Raw genomic sequence first — 22,555 nt, 5'->3', positions numbered from 1 at the left:
GAATTAAGTACAAACTCACTAGGAATGGGGGGGTTTTGATTGGCGAAGGGGTTCGTCAGGGGTGGTTAACCACAGAAGATTGAGGAGGTGAACTTTAAGTTGGACTTGGAGGTAGAAGAGAGAAGTTAGGGGAAGCATTTGTTTTATATTTGGGTGGGGTGCCTGGGAGTGTGGATAAGTGAAGTGTCACACACACACACACACACACACACACAACTTTGAGTAGGAAGAGGGTCAAGATGACCAGGTTGGCCTAGACAAGTCAGTACTAGCTTAAAAAGTCACACTCAGGATTCCTGCAGCACCTCCCCCATACCCACCCCCACCCCAATGGGCACAGCACTCCCTCTTCTCTCCAACGCAGGCCTGCTGTCTGGGGTGCTATGATCATTTCCATAGCAACCAATTGCTCTGTGACAGAGACATAATTCTGACTCCAGGTAGGTTATGAACAGAAGAAACATATGAAACCAGTAAGTGACAGAGATCTAGTTTTCCAGTAAGTGCCCTGCTAATAAAGAAGAGAAAATGCACAAACTAGAAGATAAATGGAACAGGAATGAGCAAATGCTAAATTTTCTATGAGGCATCAGCTGTTTGTTTGCTAAAAACAATAGCAACCTAATAGGTTCAACAAGAATGGTGCTGGCAAGGACAGCTCAGAACAGCCTCTGTCAGTCTGCAGAGTAGGGGCGATGGCAGAGCCCGGGTATGCACAGTGTCAGGGTTGTGAGGCAGAAAGATGCCTTAAACGCATCACCTCAATCCTGCACACATCCCTAGTGCCTTTACTGGAAAAGCTGCACTGCTGCTGCTGTGAATCCAGCATGACCTTGCCTTCATTCATTCATTCACTTATACATGCATGCGTGCATGCATATATTCAAGAACTCATCAGTGCTAGGTAGGTTACTGATTAGAAATAATTGGGAGAAAAGTCTGAATTACTAGGTATTTTAGAAGCAAAGCTTTCTTACTCTGAAAGCATGGCTGAGATGGTGCCTTCAGCAGGGACTCAGAGAGTCTGATCCAGTCTGGGTCTGCCACTCACACTCTGTATAACCTTGTGCAAGCCACTTACCAGTCTTGGTCTTCATCTTGTAGATGAGGTGATTGGTGATCTATGTGATGCTTCCAGATCTGTCTAGTTCAGAGGCCTGCTTTAAGTGTCTAAACGGTTAATGTCAGAGTGAGTTGATGTGTTCGGTATTTTCATAGAGCAGAACCAAGACTGTTTACTCATTTACCATTTATTTCCACCTTCTGTTGATATTGATTGACCACTTACTATGTGACAGTCACAGATCTAGGCATCAGAAATAAAGGTAAGACGTGATGGTGGCTTCAGGGCCCTCATGGCCAGGTTGGGGGACAGGCAGGCCCAGGCTCAGACCCATAGGGCACAAGCTGGTCTCCAAGTGTGGACAGAGCTCATCAGGTGTGGGGAAGGGCACCTCCACCTGTGGTCAAGAGCTCTCTCCACACCCTGGATGGGGCTGGAAGGAAAGGCAGGAGGCAGACTCAGAGAGGAGGAGCTGCATGGAGAGGGGGTGCTGAGGAAGACCCACATGACCCAGGAACCTTGCGGGGAGCGGGGAGTAGAGAGATGCAGACAGGCCATGCCAAGGCCCGTGCTCTGACATCATGGTCATCCTTCTCAAAGATCTGGAGATTAACAGACCACATAGAAGAAGGGGCAATAAGTTAAGGAGAAAGAAAATAAGCAGAATCCCAGGAGGGAAGAGCATAAGGTCTGGGCTTTGTGCAGGCATATTTGCCTCCAGGGGAGATACCAGTTGCTGCCTAGTGCTGTCATCACTAAGGCCTGGGGTGAGGCTAAGAGGTGGACACCTGGGGAGGAGCTGGGAGTGAGTGCCCAGACTGGGAAAAGACTAAGGGAACATACTAGGCTGCCAGAAAGCCTGGAGCTTTCTGAACTCACCTGAACCTTCTGAGCTTTGGGCAGGGTGCTTTAGTCTGCCCTAAAACCGGCAGAGGGCTTAACGCATGGTTTCAGTGCAGAGCAATGTCCATCTTCTCTAAAACACCCAGAAAGATTTGGTGAGTGAATTACAGACTGTGGTGCTAAGGGGAGTCTTAGCCAAAGAGACAACTACTTGCCTTTGAGTTTTCCATGCTTGTCTACTTAACAGAATCATGAGGACTCCCATATCCTCTCCTAAAAATTAACCAGTTAATTATTCAACACGCATTTTGCAGCAGCTAGTTGGTATTATTCGTTATGCTACAAATTCTCAGGGCTCAACAGAGGCATTGTTCATGTCCTTGAGGAGTTTATAGTACAGCTGGGAGTTTGCGTATGCAAGTGAAAGTTTATATGCACTAAGTTATATCTATTAAGGGCTAAACCAGGAGTGCAAGCAGAGAGGATTACAGAGGTAGAAGAGAGAGAGCGCGTATGAGACTGTACATAGTCTCTTGGGACGGGCTGATCAGGAAGTCTTCATGGAGAAGGTGGAATTTGTGTGGGTTTTGAGGACAGCTAGATGGAAAGAGGTCAGAACAGAGATGTGTTTGGGAGAGACAATGCTCTGCTGTAGCATTTAGCAGCTGCTACTTGTCTGAGAGGAAACCTGGGCACTAGCATGGAAAGAGGACATTTTCTGACATTGGAAATACACTTCAATGTCAACCTCGATCCAAGTTTGAATCCTGGGTCTGCCACTTAGTAGCAGATAGGCCTGGGCAAATTCCTTAACTTGCCTTATCTAAATTGCCCCATTTATACATTGAGAGTGGGGATAATGTTGATCTCAAAAAGCTATTGGGAGGATAGAATTAATGTGACAACAGGTAAAACACTTCCAGGAATACTTATCCCTTCTCCCTTTCCTGGCCCATCAGGAAAGCTGCATTTAAGACCAAAAGGAATAATTATTCCAGAAGTCCTCTGAGTGCCCTTGTAGAAGTAGATAAACAGATTGATCAGTGAGAAAAAAAATATGTTCTCATCCAGCCTGTGGGGTGAGTTAACCATGCATGCTTTTCTCCGGATGTTTGACTTCCTGAATCTTTCCTGAACAATGCCATCTCTGTCCTGGCACCCCTGGCAAGCAGTCCCATGTGAGACAGGTTCTTGTCACATGTCCTTTTCCTGAAATGAGTCACTAGAGAGTGGGCTGTAGTCATAACCTTCACCAGTTAAGGGAGGTGAATGTGGATTGGAATGAACACAAACACGGTACAACTTGGTGCTTAATGTTCCTTTCCATCAACATTTTGCCCCGGGCCTTAACCTTGCAACTCAAAAAAGTAGGGTCGCATAATGAATGGGATAAACTGAATGACCGCTTGTAATCCACAAACAAAGGGCCTTTCAACAGCCTATGGTCGGAGGCCTTATCTATTCCAATCAAATCTAGCCAGTTGCAAACTGGAGAAAAAAATGGGTGATCCCAGTGAGAGTTAGTCCCAGAAGAAAATTGAAAAAGACATTTTGTTACCTCCTCAGGAAAAGTGATAATGAGCAGAGAAGGGAAAAATCTAAATAATTGATGCAAAGACAAAGAACTGAAACTGAGAGAATTGGATGCATGTCTTCCCCCTTTAGTTGTATAAGCATAAACTGGTTTTATGACGGCAAGCATAAAATTAAGATCAGCAGTGCACAAATCTCTGTGTAACCTTCAAGACCTTTTATTTCCCCAAATTAGATGTGACCTTAAGAACTGATGGTGTCTTCACCCTGGGCAGCTACGGTGGTGGAGCAGAAAATAGTAGACTGGGATTGGGACAGGCTAAGTCCCACCCTTCACCCTGGCTGGGTGACCTTGGGCATACTCACCCTTGCTTTTCTGGGACTGAGGGTCTTCATCTGAGAAATGAATCATTTTTCTTGATAATTTACAGTTTTCTTTCAAATCCCTCCACCCCCCCACCCCCACCAAGGTTTTAATTTTTATGGCAACTCAGATCTTGAACCTTAAAAAAAAAAAATAAAATAGAGAGGACAGCAATCCTTACCGGTGTCACTCTATCACCCTATACAGCTCCTCAAACACAAGCCCAGAAGGGGCTTCATTTTGGTGGAAGTCCTGGGCCTACATTTGTATATTTAAGTGGAACCCAAATACTTGCTCCCAGAGTGGTGTCAGTGGTCACCCCAACTTTCCAAATTCTGGCAGGCACAGCAGGTCATTCTGTGAGCTGTTCTCATTCACATCCTATTTCCAACTGGTTCTGTTCCACGGAGCCCCAGCTGTACTCTGCAATTCAGTTCTACCAACACTCATTGCATGTTGCTGATATGGCAGGCACTAATGTGAGCTGCTGTGAGCAAGCAAGCATAGCCCAGCCCCACTCTAGTAGGGAACACAGAAATACTTGTAATGTGAGCCGAATGGAAGCATAATGCCCTGTGACAACACTTAGGAGGGTGACGGTCATTCTAGCTTGGGCAAAGCTTCATGGGGGAGGAGGCCTTTGTCCTGAGCTTTGTGAGATGGGTAGGATTTAGGCAGGCTGAGACAAAGGAAGAGCATGCCAAGCAGAAAGAAGAGCAGGAAGGAAGGCATGGAGGCAGAAGTGTTCAAGTCATATTTAAGGAGTGGCACTTGCTGGATCTCCAAGTGTCTTCAGAGTGATGAGCTTAGGAATTCAGGGAAAGGCCTTGTCATAGAAAGCCTTCAGGATTCTAAGGAATTTAGACTTTAGGGCAGAAAATGGGAAACCATGGACATTCTTGAGCAGGGATGTATCATGGTGGGACTTGTGCCTCAGGAAGAGCAATCCATCAGTAGAAAGGCTTGGAGAGTGAGTAGAGGCAGAAAGAACAATGAGGGCATTATTACAAAAGTCCAGACCAGTGGTCATGGAGGTCTGAAGTTTAGTGATGAGACCAAAATTGGAAAGGAGGGAAACTTTGGACAGGTGCTGTAGCAGCAACAGAATGGAGGCTCTGGGGCTTATGGGGTATGGGGATTAAATTCACACTGAGGCAGGAGAGTGTTGAGAGGGAATCCAGCCATCTTCTCTTCCTGGGCTCACAGGGTGGTTTATCCTGGGGGTTGTTGTGCAGCAGTTCTCTGATGTCAAAAATGAGCAGGCTTAGGGAAATTGATCTACTTTGGTAGAGATTGTGGGCTATCCACCAATATCTAGCTACCTTACTTTATTAAAAATAGAATCCTTAATTTTTAGCTAGGCAAATGCCTCCTACCCCTAGTTGGAATAAGACATTTTTCAGTTTTCTTGCATCAGAATGGGTTGGCATGAGTACACCTGGGCAGTGATTTGTCAGACTTTGGGAAAATATAATTTTTTTGTTGGCAAGAAAGCAGCCTGGATGGAGCTCCAGTGACCATCTTAAACCACTAGACAAAAACTCATGTTGAAGATAATGGAGCTGTAAGATAGTGACTGATGATGACTGTAGAGTTGCCATACTTGTCCCAGGCTGCCAACATCTGGATTTCATTGACATGGGAGAGAAATAAATGTACATTTTATTTATGCTACTGTTTTGTCTGTTTTATGCAACCAAATCTAACCTAATCTTAGTCCATATAACAAAAGTCAAAAGAGTATAATGCAAACTCATTTATAACTTTTTAACAATGGAAATATGTGTATCTCATCTAAGGACACATCTTCCAAGGATTTTAGCACCCAAGAAGCCAAAGTATTCATTCAAAGATTGAGGGGTGAGCAGAGTCTTGGATGGGGCAAGTCCATCAGGTCAGTTCTTGGGCTTTAGTCCATCAGGCTCTATAGAAACTTCACCAACTCTCTTTACTGCACAACCAAGCCCTCCACTCTCATGAGAGGGGAGCTCATGTCCTCTAAGCCCCATGTCTCTTTCCACTGAAAGAGCACTGCTCTCAGATTCCCATTTTCCCCAATTCTATACAATTTGTGTCTTGGTAACATAATCTTCCTTTAAATCAGATGCAATACAACTGAGGATGACTCAGGTCTTGGAGTTGGAATCGGATCTGAGTCCTGCCCTTTCTATACTTGACCTCTTAACTGGCCAGTGACTCATTTACACAAAATATTTTGGGTTGGTTTGGCAAGTGTTCACTGCTTAGATACTTTACATTCAGGATGTACTTTATCATATTAAGAGTATAGGGGATACATTTTCTTACGTACTAACTGTAGGGGACAAGTACAAATGAATAGCCAAAACCGAGGCTGATGTTAAAGGTTAGCTGCCGGGGAGGATGGAAGAACAAGTCTTCATTCCCCAACCCTGTAAAAGACATCTAGAGGTGAAACTGGTTTTACCAGGAAGATGTCAAGATCAGTTTAAGCCTGCTGAAGTGGAGGTTCTAATCAATATCTGATAATATCTAAGATGTATTGAGCACTTGCTTTCTGCCTGGCAATGTTCTAAGCACTTAGATTCATCAAATGCATCACCTCACAACTACATGAGGCAACTACTCCCAATACCCCCACTTGCAGACAGGGAAACTGGAAGCTAGAGATGAAGCAATTTGACCAGCATCATTCAGTTAGCAAGTAGAAGAGCTGCTACTTGAATCCATGTGTTTCTCATCGCAGAGCCCTTAACTATTACCTTAGTTGTTCTTAGGGAGCTTAACAAAATTTCCTTCCTCACAATCTCCCTCTTATCAGAATGTATTTCTTCTCTATGACGCCAATTCCATACTTGATGCTTTATCTGAGAAACTTTTACAAACAGGCTGGTACTTGCCCCTTCTCAGGTGACAATATTTTAAGTTTGATAGAGGTTTTGCAAAGGTGTACTGATAAATCCACTGGAGGAAGAGTTACGGGTGGAGAAAACTCTTAATCTGTAGCCTTTGCCAATTTCCATGGTGTAAATACTCCCACCATGACCAGTGCAGCTGGCAAATTTCCTGAATATTTGATGATTGCCTCCTGCCCAGCAGCTCCAGCACACCACTGGGCCGAGGGTTCTATTATAGCTAAGAGTGCCCACACTGGCTGGGAATTCTGGGAATCCATGGCCAGCCTGAGAGAGTTCTGGCATGAGAGAGCCTTGCAGTCCCCTTCAAGGCATACCTGTTAGGGGGGGTCCCCAGCTTCTTTTCTTCAGCTGTCTGGCCCAGGGCATGCTGGGAGGTGGTGCTGTGGCCCACAGAGAGGCTACAGACCTGGGCTCATGGCCCAGTCTCCCTCCTGAGGCTCCAGCTCCCCTTCTGGAAGCAGCGCTGTGACCAGCAGGTGGCAGCACTCTCACGTTCAAGAGTCCGTGCCCCGGCAAAATGAGGGGCCTTTGTTCTGAGCCAGAGGCTGTGTCACCAAGAGAAAGGCCCTGAGGGGCCAGCTAATCAGCCTGTCCTTAGCTGACCTCCATCAATGTGAGCCAAGTGGACAGTCTCTGGCAGCGTGATACCATGAGAACAACCTTAGCAAACAGCAGAGACAGCACAGTCTCAACCCACCCCTGCCCATCCTGAGGGCTTGGCCTGGGGAGGCCTCATAAAAACAGGTGGGGCTCCATTCAGGAAGGGAGGTAAGTGCCAAGAGTGGTGCTTCCAGTGCTAAGGAGGAAAAGACTCCTGCTTGCTCCCACCACCAGCTATGCTGTGGTGCCGCCTTCCTTCTCTGCTGACTCTATGGGTGCTCAGTTCCCACCAGGTGACCAGCTGTTCCAGCTTGCCCAGGACTGTCCTGGTTTTAGTACTGAAAGTCTCAGGTCCTGGGAAACCCCCTGTCCCCAGACAGCAGGCCAGCTGGCCATCTGAACTCCCAGTCCCTGTCCGTGTGCAACGCCTGCCTAGCACACAGTAAGCACTTTCGAAGGCGTTGCTGTTGCAGGAGAAGGCAAAGCGGAATTCAGGTGGGACTATAAGAGCTGACTGACCCCGATAGACAAGTTGGTTAGTTAGTTAATTGGTATTGATTGATTGATTTAATTTATTTAGAGGCAGGGTCTCACTCTGTCACCCAGGCTAGAGTGCAGTGTCACGATCATGGCTTGCTGTAGCCTTGACCTCCTGGGCTCAAGAGATCCTCAAACCTCAGCCTCCAAGTAGCTAGTACCACAGGCACATGCCACCATGCCTGCCAATTAAAAAAAAATTTTTTTAGAGATGGGGTCTCGCTATCTTGCCCAGGCTGGTTTTGAACTCCTGAGCTCAACTGATCCTCTTACCTTGGCCTCCCCAAAGTGCTAGGATTATGGGTGTAAGCCAACACACCCTGGCCTCATTCCATTGGTAAAAGCTGCTCCCTTTGCTTTCGGTCAGAGGTAAGAGCCAGAATGTGTGAGGGGAAATCCTCAAAACAGTCCGTTTCTTCTCCAGCTCACCTTGTATCTTTGACCTCCCTCCCTCTTCCTTCCCTCTCATGCTCGCCCGCCTGCCTCAACAATCTCACCCTCCCCAGAGTCCAGAGGCAGAGAACTCCGTGTTCCAAGGAAGGGTGGAGCCTCTTAGAGTGGGCAGGTGGCAGGGCCGGTAAACAGGACAGGCCAGAGGAGGGGTTGAGGCAGGCCAGGAGGCACTTCAGCCACCTAGACATGGAGCAGCGGGATTTAGGCAGCCCAAAGAATCTGTGCGAGGTTTCCTGGAGCCCTCCCCCTCCTGCCCCCACATCCAAGCAGGGATGTGCACATTCCTCTTTCCTCCTCTAGCTCAATGTGCTGTGGCTTATCTGCTCACGTCACTGTTGACCCCTCCAGATGGTTCACTTGGACTCCCAGTGCCGAGCTTGGGGAGTCAGGCACGGCAAACGCCACCCTGTGCTATGGCTTGAAGGAGGCCAGCAAGCTTTGCTTAAGCCAAGGCATGTGTGAGAAACTTGCAAATCCTTCTTCCCTGCTCTGGACATGGGGAGAAAAGGCAGACTTCTTGCCATGGCCCTCAGGTTCTGCACAGACCGGCCCTTGTCAATTCTCCAGGCTTATCTTGTGCTGTGTTTCCCAGCACTCAGTGTGGCCATCATCCTGGCCTTCTGCCAGGCCCTGCTAATGCCATGCTCACTCCTGCCTCAGAGTCTTCACTCAGGCTGTTCTCTCTGTCTGGTCAAGAATAGCAGGCAGGGTCTGGTTTAGACACGGTCGTCCAAGAAGCCACTGTGAGCAGGGGAAAGTGAAGCTTTGATCTGGAGGATGTGAAGGGTCATGGTGTCCACCTGGGGAGGAGGTCTGCTCTGACAAGCACACTCCCTGTGGTGGCACCAGCTCTCTGTCACCCTGTTAGGAAGGAGTTAATGGGCATTTCCAAAGGCAAACTTCTCATGGGCTTTCTGTTTTAAATTTTCTATATAACTGACCACTCCTCATATCAAACTATCATACTCAGCGGGTTTGTATTTTCATTCCACTGGTGACAAATTAATGCAGGCATAGCCCTATTCTGGATAAAAATTGACCATCTCAGTGAAATCCTGCTGACTCCTGTCTCCCAGCCAGCACTTGGATTTGGTGGAGCCTGCATTAACTCCAGGGTCTCAATAGAGATTCTTAGGTCTTGGAGATTTCTACTAAAAGGCCCAGTCTTCCACCTTACAGAATATAGGTCAGAAGTTTGGGCTACTTCAGCTGCCAGATCATAGTAAATAAATATTGAGTTTATTGAAGAAATACTGAGTTTATGACATAGAGTTTGCCAAGTAAGCCAAATCCTAGATACAGTGCACAGCAACTCTGGTTATTAAGATATAGATGGAAACCCAGGCTGGCAACTGTAGTCCCAGCTACTCAGGAGGCTGAGGCAGGAAAATTGCTTGAACCCAGGAGTTCAAGACCAGTCTGAGCAACACAGCAAGACCCCATCTCTAAAAAACAAAACAGTTCAAAGCTTTGAGGAGGTGGTGAAAGCCTTTATTGGTGTTAAATACTCCATCTCAAGAGCTATAGAAAGATCTTAACTCTTCCAGAGAGGCCATAGCCTCTGTGTAAAGCACTCTGTGTAAGCTCCATGAAGGACACCCAGGAGGCACGCATGCCCAGAGAGGAGCGGCACCTGCTCCTCCCCTACCCTGGAAAGAGCCAGGCCATGATTCCTGTGGAAAGTGCTGCACCTCACCCAGCTGTGAGCAACCTCTTCCTGGGTCCTTGGGGGTGGGGGAACCAAATCCCTGGGTTTGAATAGTATTTGGTCTTTTCCAAGAGCCTGTGTCTATGTCTGCTTGCTTTTTGGGTTAGCTCCAGCCAATCCCTGTTATCTTTCACAGAGGAAGAAGTATCCAGCTGTTGGGGAAAGTCCCAGGATCTGGGGCCCCGGGCCAGTTACAGGGATGTTGGGTTATGGCTGCTCTTTTCTTTCACCTATTTGTCTAGAAATGCAAACTATTCAGGTTGCCCATAGCAAAGAGGCCAAGGTTGGGAAGCTAAGGCATGGATGTGGTGAAGGAGAGTTGGAGGAAAAGGCTCAAAGAACCTCTGTTGGTTTTTGGGGGGTGTGACTTCAATCTTGTTCCTTCATTCCTACGTGGCCGAAGAGTCCCCTTGAGTGACCTCACCTTCACCCAACCCCCACCCAACCTGCTTATTCACCTACACTGACACCTGCCCTTCAGTAAGAAGCCCCCCCGCCCCAGAACACAAAGTTCTCCCCAGAGTCTGGGAGGAAGATCTGGGGTGTGAAGGGATGAGGGGAGGGCAGTCAGGGCTGGAAGTGAGAGGAAGAAAGGGGTGGTTTTATTGCTCCTCTCTCGTACTCTGGCTCCTGCCAGAGCTAAGGTAGCAGGTTTTAAAAATGAAATGAAAGCAGCTCTCGTTTGTTAGAGTTGGTCATCCTCTGCAGGCCCCTTTGACTCGCCTCTCTCCTTCAATAACACCAACTCCTGCGGCAACATTTATTGTGTGCTCACGGGGGCCAGTCATTTTGTGAGGCTCGGGGCTGGGAGTTGATGCTGTGTTGGGGTCAACAGTCAAGGGGACAGCTAAATTCCAGCACAGTGAGGTTTGGGCCACAGTGAGTGGTGGAAATATAAAAGCTCCCCTCTGAGAATTGGAAAGCATCATATTTTTAAACAACTGTTGCTGGAGTTTACCTTCCTTCTTAAAGGAACCCCAGCTGCCTGTTCCCATGATGCCACTGCTGGAGTCTCAGCCCTGAGGTTGGGCAGGCGGGGTGTTGAGACTGTACCTTCTCTGTTTACTGAAGGTGTTCCTGTCTATCTTACTGCCTATGCACTGTGGTCCCCACAGCTGAAAGTCAGTAGGCAGAACAGCTGGCCCGGTAGGACCCATTTCTTCAATGAAACAGCCTATGGCCCAGACAAAAGCCCCTGTATGGGTGGGTGGAGGCTAGGATGCTCTGGTGAGCCCCTTGGACGCCATTCCTGTAGTGGTCACATTGGAATCAAGTCCATTCACCGATGGTCTTAATGTGGACAGAAAATTGAATTTATTAATGGTAGATGTAAAAATATAATCAAACATTTCCATCCATATCATTGAGTCCTATCCAACAATAAAAAGGAATAAACTATTGATACATGCAACAACGTGGGTGGATCTCGAGGCAGTTATGTGGTGAACAAAGCCTATCTCAAAAGGTTACATACTGTATGACTTCATTTTGTACCATTTTTTAAGTGAAACAATTCTAGAGATGAGGCACAGGTTAGTTGTCAGGAAGGAGCAAGTGTGGCCACAGAGGACAGCACAAAGAGTGGCTTGTGATGAAACAGCGCCACACAGGTGATAAAATTGCATAGAGCTACACACACACACACACACACATACACACGCACACACGCGCACACACACGAGTACTTGTGAAGTCTGAGTGAGTCTGGGTTGTACCAATGTCAGTTCCCTGGTTTTGATAATGTATTATAGTCATGCAAGCTGTTACACTGGATTGGCCTAGTGAAGTGTCTGTGGGACTTTCTTGTCAAGTTTTGATTGTGGTAAAATATACATAACATAAAATGTACCATTGTAACTATTTTTACAGGCGCAGTTTGTTGGCTTTAAATATATTCACATTATTATGCAACAAACACCACCATCCATCTCCAGAGGACTTTTTATATCTTCCCATACTGAAAGTTCATACCAATTAAACAACTCCTCATTCCCCTCACCTCCCAGCCCCTGACAGACACCATTCAAATTTTCGTCTCTTTGAATTTGACTACTCGTATAAGTGCCTCATCTAAGTGGAATCACAGAGTTTTTATCTTTGTGTGACTGGCTTATTTCTCTTAGCATAGTGTCTTCAGGGTTCATCCATGTCATAGAAACATATCAGAATTTCCTTCCTGTTTAAGGCTGAATACTATTCCATTATCTGTATGTATAGTAGCCCATCCCTGCTTATCCACAATTTTACTTTCCTTAGTTTCAATTACCCACAGTCAACAGCAATACAAAAATATTAAATGAAAAATTCCAGAAATAAACAATTCATACCTTTTGAACTGTGAGTAGTTCTGAGAGGTATAATAAAATCTTGCTGAATCCTGCTAAGGGCATGAACCCTCCCTTTGCCCATCGTGTCCACTCTGTCTACACTCTCCACCCAGTAGTGACTTAATAGCCATCTTCGTTGCCAGGTTGTCTGCCCCAGTATCGCAGTGCTTGTGTTCACCACCCTTATTTTACTTAATAATGGCCCCAAAGCACAAGTGTAGTGATGCTGGCAACTCAAATATACCAAAGAGAAACCATAAAGTGCTTCCTTTAAGTAAAAAGGTGAAAATTCTCGGCTTCAGGAAAGAAAAAAAATGATATGCTGAGGCTGCTAAGATCTATAGTTAGGAATGAATCTTCTATCTGTGAAATTGTGAAGGGAAAAAAGAAATTCGTGCTAGTTTTGCTGTCACACCTCAAACCGCAAGTTACGACCACAATACTGGTAAGTGTTTAGTTAAGCTGGAAAAGGCGTTAAATTGTAGGTGGAATATGTGAACAGAAATGTGTTCCCACTGACAGCAGTTGGGTTCGGTACTATCCACAGTTTCAGGTATCCACTGGGGGATCCTGGAATGTATCCCCCCAGGATAAGGGGGGACCACTGTACCACATTTATCCATTTATCCATCGATGGACATTTGAGTTGTTTCCACCTTTTAGCAACCTTCTGTGGATTTATAATTCTTTGAAAATAAAATGTTAAAAAATACAATCAGAAATGAAATCTATGAATTGGCTCACTCTTTCACCTACTGAGTATGTAAACTAGTGTTTGTTGTTGACCTGTTGACTTTTGTACAGTTCCCATCACAGAGACGATTTAAGCTTGGTAGGCCATATAGAACCTGATTTTTTCTTTCCTGCTGTTAAAGAAGCAACACGTATGATTGTTCAGAGGATAGTATGTGATGTTCAGTGAGCTTTAATTAACCTGGCCCATGACACTATATACATGCTTAGATCAAGAAATAAGAAAGGAAATTCAGAGGTCTCTTGCACTGACAGGTGATTTCAGGAGAGACAATGACATTAACATTGAGCCAGCTCTTGACTATACAGAATATGAAGCCACTCTTTTTTTTTTGAGATGGAGTCTCACTCTGTCACCAGGCTGCAGTGCAATGGCGTGATCTTGGCTCACTGCAACCTCTGCCTCCTGGGTTCAAGTGATTCTCCTGCCTCAGCCTCCCGACTAGCTGGGACTACAGGCATGTGCCACTATGCCTGACTAATTTTTGTACTTTTAGAAGAGACGGGGTTTCACCATGTTGGCCAGGATTTCTAATGCAACCAGGTAAAAGTAATTAGCAGGAGAGGGGAATGCTTGGCTTTGGAGGACTCATTTGCATTGCAAAGTATTTCCCATTGGTGGCTTGGCCAGGCATTCCTTTGTCCAGCCGTGTAATGGTCTCAAGACTGCGGAGCATGTTCACGCACAGCATGGACACCACTTCATGTAGGGGCACTGGACTGCCTAGAGTTGGAGGAAGGGACCCTGTGAGTAAGCATGACCTCATCCTGGGAGCTGCATGGCGGTGGGCCTGCAGGTGGGGAGGAGAGGGTGGGCGCTCACAGGGCAAGACAGAGGCTCAGCAAACAGAATGTGTATTGTGGCTGACGCCATTGTCATCTTTCCAAACTTGTTTCTGAAAGGCATCACATGGACAGGGGATGCTGACAGGGATGACACAGTCCCAGCTCCAGAAACACCGTCAGCTGAACCCAGGGGTTTTTCATTTTTGTGTTTATTCATGGAGGTTTAGGGGCTTAGTAAACCCCTTTATGTGTATTTTTTTTTTCTAGGGATAAACCCCATACCTTTTCTCAAATCTTCAAGGTCCATGACCTCCCGACATGTAGAACCTTATGCTAATAACTGCTCCTGGGAGACCTCTCCTCAGGAACTGACTTGACCCACCTTCCTACCAATGTGGCAGGAGGAAGTCCCTAAATGTGCTCAAGCCTGTTTGATCCAACCCCTGTGGGAGTCCGTGTTCCTCTCTCCCCACTTTGCCCTGTCCTTCCCTTGTTCTTCTCTTCCTTCCCTGTCCTTCTTTGGCTTTGCTACCTCTCTTCCCTTCCCATTGTTTTTCCTCCCCCCTCCTAGGTTCTCACATCGCTTTCCTGTTTCCCTCTCCTGCAATATGGATTTGACATATTAATCATTACAGCAACTGCTAAAATTCCACTGTGCTTCATTAATCCGGAGGAAAATACCATGTCAGCTGGTAAGTGCTGTAGGGTATGCTCATATGTTTTTCCTGGGGTCCATGGTAGTGGAAATTTCTCCGTTTCTATGAGAAACAAAACAGGAGGCCATATGGAAGGCCACAGTGAGCACGGGTGGTGGATGGACACAGGGAGGGTGGGAATGTGGGTGGGCACCAGTCCCTGAAGGCATTAAGTCACCCATCACGGACCCTGACAGACCCTGGGCTGTTCAAGGACTCTAGTCAGAGAGGTTGAGTTGTAAAATCCTAGTATGGTTGCCAAGACCAGAACAGTGTGACTTTAATAAGGTTAAAGTTTGGCATTTTTACAGCTTTCATTATGATAAGGTTTTCAGTCACATGACAGGGAAAGAGCTAGAGAGGGTCCATCCAAACACAGCCGGTCAGACCTCAAGGTGTGGCCGGGCATGGCCTCCTGCCAGCTCCCCAGGGGTTCCTCATGCTGCAGGGCCGGCTTTCTAGCTGCAGTTTCTGCCCTGCTGGTGGAGAAAGCCTGCTCCTATCTTTGGCCTCTGGGACTAATTGGGGAAATGAATTCAGGCAGCTATTTTCAGACAGAAAGAGCCCTTGGCTGACTTAGAAGCAAATGCCCCATTCTTTGGCCAAAGGTGTCACCCTGACCTTGGTCAGCAATCAAGCCACCAGCTACAGTGAGAGCAGAGGAGACTGTTCTACTCCCAAAGAACTGAGGGGGTTCGATGCTTTGGTTAATGCCCTCCAGCCTAGAATACATGCTCTATTGTCCATCTGGATTTGTCCATCCTTCAAACATCTGCTCCTCTGGAGGCCTTTCCTGATTTCATCCTCCCTTCCTGGCCCCAGGAAGAATTCATCCCTTCTCACTCCCATGGAGCTTAGGCCATACTTCTCAAGCAGCAGCTATTTCAGTGCCATGAGTTCCTTGAGAAAGTGCCTTCAGCCCCACTAGACCCGTAGCTCTCCATTTACGATTCACCTGTGCCTAGTTTTTCTTTGAATACTCAGCCCATAGTACAGTGCCTAACACACAGTAGGTGCCCATAAATGATGACTGAGAGAAAAATTTAGCTGGAGGCACATCCCTTACACTGGGAAGAAGGCTTAAATGTCATGTCCTCCATGCTTGGATCATCTTTGCCCATGAAGAACAGGAGAAAGTATAATTTCGAAATAGGTTACTAGTTTCTCAAAGTTGGAATTTGCATGGGTTCCTGTATCTATAGCATCTACCATCATGTGTCCACTAGTGTAAATTTCAAATGCATTAATGATCTCATCTATACCCATTGTGTCATAATGTCGACTCATTTAGAAAATTCTTTATTCAAACTGGACAATTCAAATCAACACCATCAATTATATAACTACCCTGTGTCACAGCCAGCACTAGGCCATTCAGAAATACAGAATTAAGAAGTCCCTGTCCAAAGGAGTAGAGTCTAGTCGCCAAAGAGATATAGTCAAGTGTTAAGTGCATATGAGGTCATGGTTTGCATGCTGGCTGTGTGCTGTCATGCAGGCACACAAAGATAAGGGCACAGCATGTTCCCTTGAGAAGTTTATGGTCCAGCTGAGGAGCTAAGCCATTCACTAATAAAAAACCCCAAACCGCAGCTGAGTACGTACCAGGTATACAGAGATCCCTTAGACCACAGCTCCCAGGATCATGGCGGGTAGCCCCTCTCTGGACCCACAGGTGTGTGAGAACTACCAATGGGAGAAGGGCTTGGCCCTTCCTAATGCTTGGAGTCTGATGGACTCCAAAGGCCACTGTGTTTTGGTGCAGAACTGGAGTTTTTCTCATGGGCCTGGGACTGACCTGAACCATCAGTGATGCTATGGAGCGGAACTGACTCTTCAGCTAGGCCCTGAGAGACCCCTCCATCAGGGCTCCTTGGATGAGGGATGCCCAGGCCTGGGCTTGACCTCCCAAGGTTATTTTGGACCATAATGAGCCCTGCTTCTGGCACACCCTCGGCTCAGAACCAGCCCAGAACTTCACTGGATGCTACAGGAGGCAGGAGCATTGGTGGATGACCTTCAGAAGTGGGCAGTGCTGCTTAAGGGGGAGGAATCACCCCCACTTCACCTCCACAGCACGTAAGCTTTGCAATTAGAGACCAGGGACCAGTAGAACTTGGAGGATGGCAGCGTGACACTGGAACTGGCCTCCCACTCTGCTCTGACTGGCTTTCCCCGAGTACTGGAGATGTGAGAAGATAGTCAAAGCCAACGGCAAGGGGTTGGGGGCTGAGAATTGTCCCCTTTGCTTGACCAAGGGCCAAGGGACAAAGTAGCAGGGTCCAAGGAGGCACCTCTCTCACATGGAGGGGAATCAGGCTCTATCACTACAGAATAAGTGTCCTCAGTTGGAGGCCCTCCCTGCCCGGGGGAGGGAGATATCCTTGGCAGTGCCGCTCCTGGCCCCCACAGTTCTCTCAGCTGAGCCGAGAAGCAATTCTCCTTTGCCCCTGGCCACTCCTCACTCGTGAGTGGGGAGCGTGACTCACATCTGTGGGGAGGGCAGGCACAGTTAGGTGAGCCTCATTCAAATGCCAGGCAGACGCAAATAGCACGCTTTCCTATGAATAGCTTCCCCAGCTGTTCTGCGGGAGGCTGAGCGCGTCCTTATCCAAAGTACGTTTGCCCTGTTCTTATTTATGAGCCGAATCGGGAACCATGGGCTGCCTACCTTTGGCCCCTCAAGGCCAGCTTTGTGTTCTTTGTTCTCTAAAGTCTCACCCAAGTGAAATATTAACTGGTGGTGGGACAAAAGGGCCTGGTGCCTCTGAAGGCAGGGCTGGTGGAGAAGGATGCCTGGAGGGTGTGTTGTTCCCTGACCTGGAATTTTCCATTCCTCTTGTGCTCACATGACCAGGGCAGTGCTTTCTTCAAGTCACAAAATGAAGATGGCTGCCAGGGTGGCTGGTGCTAAAAAACCAGATAGTGGTGGCCATGGCTGTTAATGGCACCATCATCACTGATGATAATAATCTCAGTGGTACAGCCTGATGGAAGCTGTTAGGCCTGAGTGCCAGGAGGCCAGGGCCGTGGCCATGGCTCTGCCTCCACAGCAGCCTGGAGAACCTTGGGGAAGCCACTAGATGCCTTGGCCCTCTACTCCTCAGCTGTAACACGGGGAGGCTGGGAGCACAGAGGTCCTTTCCTGCTCTGATGATCTCTGCATTTATGAACTGCATTGATAGCTGGTCACAGTAGCTGTATTGCTTTATCTGTGAGGAGTTATTAGGGTGCATCCTCCACTACCTTTGTACCTCTCTTTCCCTTCTCTCCATCTGCCTCACTGTTTCTTGGCCTCATTCCCTTTATCTCACTTCCTTCATCTTTATCTTCAGGCCGAGGACTTCTAAGCTAGACTACACATTGATTCAGTGTCTTTTGAATCAAGAGGGCCCACCTCTGCCACTTTCTAGTTCTGCCACTTCCTAGCTATGTGACCTAAGCCAAATTATTTTGTTTCTCTACATATCAATTTCTTCATCTATAACAAGGCAATCGGGTTAGGGCTTTTGTAAATATCGCACATAGTGTCTTGTATGTGAAGGCTCCACGGATAGAAGGCATGGCATGTTTAACATGTGAAAATTGGCATACATAAAGAACTCATCTTTCCTCCTGCAGACCTCCTTCTGTCTCTGTTTCTGTTACCAGGGATACTCTCCTCCGAATTATTGGGGTTTGGGGTTGATGTCAGCTTGCCTTTTTTGTCCCCTTGTTCCCTCCAGTATGTGTCTCCAGAAGCCTTCCTTTCCATTCCTGTGGGGTCTGACAGTTGTGGGAAGAAGGCCTGCAGGTCCAGGGCCGAGCAGGGGCCTCCACTGTCTGCTGAGGTGGGGATACTATCTTTGGGAATCACTGGAAGTTTTACTTACACAGGGACTTTGCCTGGGAGTGGTGAAGGGATTGGTTTAAATCATTGTTGACTGGCCAGGATTTCCTGAAGGTGAATGTGGACCTCATTGACTGGGGCCAAACAGACCTGAGTACACTTTCTTGGACTTGGTGCTGACCTCCTTACTGTCCAGAGTCTACCTGGTGCGTTCATGTTCCCTACACACTGCAGGTTGTGCATGAGGATGTCTTTCAGGGTGACACTGGCTTGAAAAGTTAAGGGAGGCAGCCAGGTGCAGTGGCTCATGCCTGTAATCCCAGCACTTTGAGAGACCAAGGCAGGCAGATCCCTTGAGGCCAGGAGTTCTAGACCAGCCTGGCCAACATGGTGAAATCCCATTTCTATGGGTGTGGGAGCCTGCACTTATAATCCCAGCTACTTGGGAGGCTGAGGCATGAGAATTGCTTGAACTCAGGAAGTGGAGGTTGCAGTGGGCTGAGATTGCGTGACTGCCCTCCAGCCTGGATGACAGAGCGAGACTCGTCTCAAAAAAAAAAAAAAAGAAAAGAAAAGAAAAAAGAAAGAAAGAAAAGTTAAGGGAGGCAGGTACTTCCAGAATAGCCCATATTACTCTTTCGGAAAAAATTTTTTAAATTGCTTCCTCTAGAAGATGTTGCTCTGTGGGCACATAGCTTAGTGGAATATAAGCTGGGTTTCAGTACCCACTTGCCCCCTTAGTGCAGAGCCTTTGTGCAAGATACAACCTGCCCAGTCTCAAGTGAGACCTTAACTCCCATTCCAGACCCTGGCACTCACTCATTAGATTCCAAGTTCCATGAGGACAGGGTCCATGTCTCCTTCATCAGTGAGGTCCCAGGGCCTAGCAAAGGGCCTGGCATGATGCAGATGCTCAAGAAATATTACTGGATGTTGAATGAATGGATGAATGAATGAACAATGCCTTGTAGCTAGGAATGCCTGGTGTAGTTGGTACCAAAGAGCTCTGAGGGCAATAAAGTGGGGCAGTTAAGAGCATGTGCTTTGGAATCAGAAAAGACTGAGTCTGGATTTTGCCCTACCTCTTAATAGATGTATGATCTTAACTGAGTCTGACTTCCTTCATCTTTAAAATAGGGGTGTAATAACACCTAACCCATTAGTGTTATAATGAGGCTTCAATGAGATGATATATGTAAAGCACATATATTAGTGTTTGGCCAATGGTGAAGTTGTAAATGATGCTTCCTGGAGAGCACTAAGGATAGCATTTCCCCGGGGGCCTCCCCATCCGAACTGCTTTAGGGTTCCCATACCAAGTAGCCTTCCCAGTCATTCTCAGTATGCATCTCGGATATGGAGTGAGGCAGCTTGTGGCTGCAGTGATTTGTTTGCTCTTGGCACCCATCCACATAAACTTACTGGGGCTTCAAAACCCATTAGGCACTCAAGCATTCAGTGCTTCATGCATTTCCCAGAGAATGCTTGATTTTTGTTGCTTAGATTACAAATATGTCCTACGATTTACTGCTTCCCATTACTGTACCCCTACTTACTCTTTTTCTTGGTCTTGGATACCTGCCACCATCATTTAGCTGATCTCATGCTATCAGCAAAGGCAAGGAAAACAATAGCTTCTCTACAGGACTTTGCCCTCCCACAGCCTCAGGGGCCACAGATCCTACATGCTGGGCTAGAAAACACATGTCCCCAGCTTCTGAAGATGTTCAGTTGAGAAATATAATACAGGCACACACTCACTGCTGCTGCATCTGTTTTTTTGAAGCCCACAGCAGCAGTCCAGCTGAGAGCACATCAGGATGTCTATCCTTCAGCAGTGCTGCAAGTGGGAATTTGTGAAAGGCTCTGCTGAAGAGCTGAAGAAAAGTTGCTAAGTCAATTCAGACTGGAGGGGGAGAAGTGGGAGAGGATTTTTCTATCACTGGTTGCATATGTCCTTGGGGACTTAAAGATGATCTTGACTTTTTTCAGCCTGAAAATTTGCTATTTTAAAACATCAATGTTGGCTCATGCTAATTCACCAAGAGATCAAGTGACTTTGCAGGGGTGGGCAGGTGAGGGGGAAGTAGGGTGTGGTAGAGGGGAATGTTTATGGAATAATGAAATGGACACAGGATGGGGGGTGGTGGGGGGTCAAAAATATAGGTTTAATCTCTGTTTTGTCCATGAGTGGTTATGTGATCAGTTGATGCGACTTATCAGCCAGGGCCTTTGTGCCTCTATCTGTCCTATGGGAGCAACACAGGGATGTGCAGAAATTATTACAGGCCATAGATTTGAGTGTGTTTGCAGCACACAGGGGGTGTGAAGCCACTGCCCCCACAGTTGGCCAGTGCAGGCAGTATTGGTTCTACAGCCTCTGCGGTGTCCAGGGGATACTTCCGAGGAAGGGAAACAGAAAAGAGAGCTGTAGAAGATTCAGAGCCTTATTCCAGGCAGGTGCTCTCCTCTTGATGATTCAGCCAGGGAGCTTGCCCTTCCTGCCCAGATGACAGGATTTCATGGCAGGCATTAAAACGCTTCTTCCATTATAAAGCAAGTCAGTTGTGGGTAGAAGGGAAGGGAAGGATGGAGCAGGCTCTGGAGAACATGCAGCCCTAGTGTGGATGTTGGGTGAGATGGCATTGAAGCACAGGGAGGGGGAGGTGCAGAATGCTCAGACTGCTAGAGGAAGAAGGGAAGGCAAAACTGGAAAGGGAGGTGAATCAGGCAAGCAGAGTGAGCCCTCAGGATACGCAGCTGAGCCCTGGTGATAGCTGACATCCAGCTCCTGCAGAGGGAGTCTGAGTTTCCCCTGTAATCTGTGTATCAGGAAGGCAGAGCTCATGGGTTGGGGGCCCCCAGGTCCGGGAGCTGTGGGAGCAGAGTGAAAAAACTCAGCAATCAAAATAATTGATATTTTAATAAATAAAAATTAATGCAATTAATCATGATGCACTAAAAAAGTTAAATAAAGACAAAATGTGATCCTGTAACTTGTATGACTTGGTCTCACTCATCTCACCCTAGTCCGAGCCCTGTTGGCTTTTACCTCAGCAACTGAGCAGCTTTTTGATGAAAACTTTTCTATTCAACTCATATTTCTCAGAGACCCTACCCATGGTGTCTTAGTCCATTTTGTGTTGCTAGAACAGAAGAGCACAGAGTGGGTAATTTATTAAAAAAAAAAAAAGAAATTTATTTCTCACAATTCTGGAGGCTGGAAAGCCCACTCTCAAGGTGCTGGCATCTTGTGAGGGCCTTCTTGCTGTATCACCCCATGGCAGGCAGTGGAAGAGCAAGAGGGTGTGAGAGAGGGAGAGGAAGGGGGCGGAACTCATCCTTTAATGAGGAACCCATTCCTGCAATAACTCATCCACTTCCCCAATAACAGCATTAGTCCATTCATGAGGGCAGAGCCCTAATGACCTAATCATCTCTCAAAAGTTCTACATCTCAACACTGTTGCATTGGAGATTAAATTTCCAACACATGAATTTTGGAGGACACATTCAAACCATAGCATACAGTAACTTCAAAATGATTTACTCTTTACCGGGGTAGTACCATTAGTGACTCCAAGTAATCCTCTGATACTTTTCTTGTTAAAGAAATTAAGTATACATAACATTTACACCCATTTTATCCCTGTTGGGGGCAATCCACGACCCCCAGGAATACGCATGCTGGGTAAAAAAGGTGCGCTGTAAATATTGGAAAAAGAATGCTACCTGATTTGATGCATTGAAATATTGACTTGTAGCTAATTGTTTGCAAATGGTTTTATTTGTATATGTTCAGTTTCCTGCCTTCTCATCAACCAGATATTAAAGGTTAGGGTCATTCATTCATTTGTGCATTCAGCAAACATTTATTAAGCCTCTACTATGTGCCAAGCATTTGCTTGGTGCAGGGAATACAGAGGTAAATGACACAGGCCCTGATCGCCCTGATCTAGGAGTGCCCAAAGACTGATGGGGGAGATACTTGAAGGACAGTGAGGTTGATGAGGATGATGTTCAAGGATTTTCACAGGATGTCGCAGTACACAGGGGTTGAATATATAACAATACAGAGAGGGCTCCCTAGCCTGTAGGGATGTGTGGGTACTAGAACTTAGCTAAGGGAGGAGAGGAAGAAAATATTTCAGGCAAAGGCAACTAAATG

At 46.8% G+C, this 22,555-nt stretch overlaps 1 protein-coding gene across 2 annotated transcripts in view; it reads left to right on the top strand.

Annotated features, from left to right (window-relative positions):
* The window catches only part of CD58 (CD58 molecule), a 120,281-nt gene that overhangs the window by 80,692 nt on the left and 17,034 nt on the right, over positions 1-22,555 (top strand). The gene's annotated exons all lie outside the window — the stretch shown is intronic.

Source organism: Pan troglodytes, chromosome 1 (assembly GCF_028858775.2).
Source record: "Pan troglodytes isolate AG18354 chromosome 1, NHGRI_mPanTro3-v2.0_pri, whole genome shotgun sequence".
Lineage (NCBI taxonomy): Eukaryota > Metazoa > Chordata > Mammalia > Primates > Hominidae > Pan > Pan troglodytes.
This window is presented reverse-complemented; position numbering and strand designations above follow the sequence as displayed.